This window comes from Aedes aegypti, chromosome 1 (genome assembly GCF_002204515.2).
Source record: "Aedes aegypti strain LVP_AGWG chromosome 1, AaegL5.0 Primary Assembly, whole genome shotgun sequence".
Classification (NCBI taxonomy): Eukaryota; Metazoa; Arthropoda; class Insecta; order Diptera; family Culicidae; genus Aedes; species Aedes aegypti.
The window spans coordinates 224725201-224728866 of NC_035107.1; the positions used below are offsets into that span (position 1 = coordinate 224725201).

Sequence of the window (3666 nt, forward strand, 5' to 3'; positions counted from 1 at the left end):
CTCTTACTTGCATACGCAATCGAACGAGGATTATCATCGGTTGAATCTCCGAACTGTAACAGAACAGCCCCGAGAGCTACCGGCGAAGCATCAGCAACTACACGCGTTCGCAGAGAGTTATCGAAGAATCGTAGCAGCTTAACATTAGTGATCATTTCCGTCAACTTTGCGAAAGCTTGCTGTTGCTGCATTCCCCAAACGAATTTCACTCCAGTGTGCGTGAGATCCCGGAGAGGCGCCGTAGTGGTCGCGAGATCCGTAAGAAACCGTCCTATATACGTCACAAGGCCGAGGTAGCTACGCAATTCTTCTTGATTTGCAGGAGGTCGGAACTTAGTCAGTGCTTCGATCTTGTCAGATGAAGGCTGAATGCCCTCAGATGAAATAGTATGGCCCAAGAAATCCAGCGAAGTAACCTTAAACAAGCATTTGTCCTTATTCAATAGCACTCCGGAGCGTTGACAGGACCATTTTCAGTGCTTCCTCGTGCTCTTCTTCGGTCTCCGAAAAGATTAGGATATCGTCGATGAAGTTGACAGCAAACTTACTGCAACGACTGAGAATCTGTTCGAGAATTCACTGAAAAATTTCCGATGCGATGACTTCCGTACATGAGACGTTATATTGAAATAAACGTGGTTATATAGCGACTGTCTTCCTCTAGCTCCACCTGGTGGAAGGCTTCCTTTATATCCAACCTGCTAAAAAACTTTGCTGAGGTGAATCTAGGAAGAAAATCCTCGATCGTAGGCATAAGATGTCTCTCGCGTACTATTGCAGTGTTTGCTCTTCGCATATCCACGCATAAACGTAAGTCTCCGTTATCCTTCATTACGGTAACTAATGGAGACACCCATTTACAGCCACCTTCAACAGGTTCAATTATGCCATTCGCTAGTAAAGAATTCAACTTATCCTCAATTCTGGCCGACGAGGATGTTGGCAGACTGGTGATACCGAGTGGTCAATGGGAATACTAACCTTGATCCCTTTGATCTTGGGAAAGGGATGCTTTGCGCTAGATTGCAGCATCGATACTCCGTGGGTATTGGGTAAACCAACGAATAATACACTCACATCGGTGGCAGTTGTGCGCCCTAACAGGCACTGTTGACCGCCTTTCACTACGTAGAATGTGGTCTCTTTCTTCACTGAACGAAAGCTCCTGTCCCAAATTGAATGATTTGTAATTCACTCGGATGCAAACATGCATATTCTCTATTTTGAATGAATATAGAATAGTATGATGATCTTCGAAGTAATAAACAACAATCATCCAATTCTACGATGACTTTCAGTACACATCTGTATGGTAATAACTAGATAATTGAATTAAGATGACACAAATGGAAAACATACAACTTTTGAGTGATTTTATCTTATCCTATGTTCCAAAACAAAAATCATTCAATTATCGTCTGAGTTGTCATGTAGAAAGATAATGATCGTAAATGTCAAATCCTTTTTGTAAACATTGAACAAAAATGGCTGCAGCATCGTGGTGTTCAGTATTTCTTCGTGTATTTCACAAGTAAGTTTATAATTATCAATATTTACTTCTATTTCCAGCATATGTTTAGTATTTTGAAGAATACTAGAACAACAACGTAATCTACCTAATGATGTTGGTGCCTAATAATGATTCACGACATATTTACTTCGGACCACGCTTTGGGGAGACACCTGTTCCTGAAAATATAAAGTTGCGGCATGCATGGGAATACTTTTCATATTAGTGAATAAAAAGCTGAAAAATCATTGTGATTGAATGAATGCATGTGATTAAGTACACAAAACCATAATTCTTTGGACATTGTTTTCCTAAACTTAAATTTCTTGAAAATATAAAAAAGTAGCCCAGTTCCGATTGTTTACATCTGTGTATGATTTTCATTCAATATGAAACATCTTTTGGAACGATTAAAGTCATCCGAAGGCCGGATGATTTTCATCCAGTGTGATTTGTAAACAGATGATTTTGACAATGATGAAAATCATCCTGAATGTGTCTGAAAATAGGTATGGGGCTCAGATGAGGCAAAAATCATTCAATTAAAGGCGGGAGATTTTGTTCAGTGTTGTAGGAACGACCCGCATCTTCAATTTCTACCTGTGTCTGAAATTTACCTAGCACCGTCAACGGCTTTGCTTGGTCGCCATACGGCAGAAAGACTTCATCACATTCCTTTTGTTGATTCCAAACTTCAGCAGAATTGGCCTTAAGATATTCCCAGGATTTCTCATCAATTATGTTTTTCTTGCATCCGGAATCGACCAACATCTGCAGCAAAACACCTCCAATTTTCAACCACAGCAGCTGTTCTCCGTCACTAATACGAAATATGAAGTTCTTGTTCGAATTTGCGCTTCCTTCATAGCTCTCACGTGAATGGACGTCAATTTCACGAACACGCTCTGATCGAAAACGTTTTCCACCTCGTCCTGGTCCGTTATATTTACGTTTCGACTGGATCACAGTGCGGCATTGAGTGGCGAAGTGTCCTACTCGTCTACATTTATTATATTCTTTGCCTTTTGCTGGACACGAAGCATCGTTCCCAAAATGCCCTCTGCGTCCAAATCGCGTACACTCTTTATTGTTAGCATGCTGAATCTTATTCACATTGCTGTGCAACTCGTATGCTACTGAAAGACTGTCCGAGCTGGTGGGGATGCTCATCGAGCGAGCCTGCTGCTTCACGGACTCGTATGTTGTAACGATTTTGGTCACATCGTCAAGGGAAAGGGTATCACGCTGGAGCAATTGTTCCTTCAGTTTGCTTGGTGCAAACAGAATCGCCTTATCGATCACGCTGATTGATCTGCTTTCTTCTGTTGATTTTCCAAAATCACATTTGCTTGCCTGATCTTGGCAGCGGAGCATATACTTCTCGAGCGATTCTTCCGCGTTCGGTTTCAATAACCAGAACCGATTCCTTTCGAATGTATTGTGTTGTTTCGGGGAAAAATACGAATCCAATTTCTCGATGGCAACAGCGTAGGGGTCGATAGTTTTCTGTGCATCCTCAGTCACGTCAGCACCAGGTATCGACGCAAACACCTCTTGCAAATCTGGACCACCTTTCGCCAGCAGGATATTCTTTATTCGTGTCTTGTCCGTTTCGTTGGTGGCGGACACTATGTAGCCGAAATTTCTTTTGTATTTCACCCATTCGGTATATCCCACTTTTCCATTGTACCGGCCAGAGCTATTGAACAGGATTGAAGATCCGTGATTATCTAAACGTATCTTGATCATTTTCATAGACTTACCAGTCAGTAACGATTTTACAAAGCTGCTGTCGTTGTCTCGGTACAAGTCAACGTTGTTTATCGTGCTCCCGGGCCTCTACGTAAGCAGTAGATTATTTTCGCTTCGGAGCCGCCACTGAGAATGGCTCATAGATTTCCGACTTCTACGAGTCTCTACCGTCCGGTAAATGGTATCGCTTCCGAGCTGCCACTGAAGGCTTTTCGTTGTCGCTGTTTGTCAACAGCTACTATCATTTGATAGTATCGATTCACGCTGTTCTTAGACAGCCGCTACCCTTTGGTAGCATTAATCCGCTGCGAATTAAACAGCTACTACCAGCGTAGTTTAGTTGTCTAGAATGAATGAAAACATCACATAGCCTCAATTTTATCTGGAACCACAATATTTACTCG

At 42.0% G+C, this 3666-nt stretch overlaps 1 long non-coding RNA gene across 1 annotated transcript; it reads left to right on the forward strand.

Annotated features, from left to right (window-relative positions):
* Positions 1–1157: 1157 nt before the first annotated feature.
* On the forward strand, positions 1158–1758 carry LOC110674622. The gene is made up of 2 exons (XR_002499044.1): positions 1158–1508; positions 1570–1758. It is a non-coding gene; the product is annotated as an uncharacterized LOC110674622 (long non-coding RNA).
* The last annotated feature ends 1908 nt before the right edge of the window (positions 1759–3666 follow it).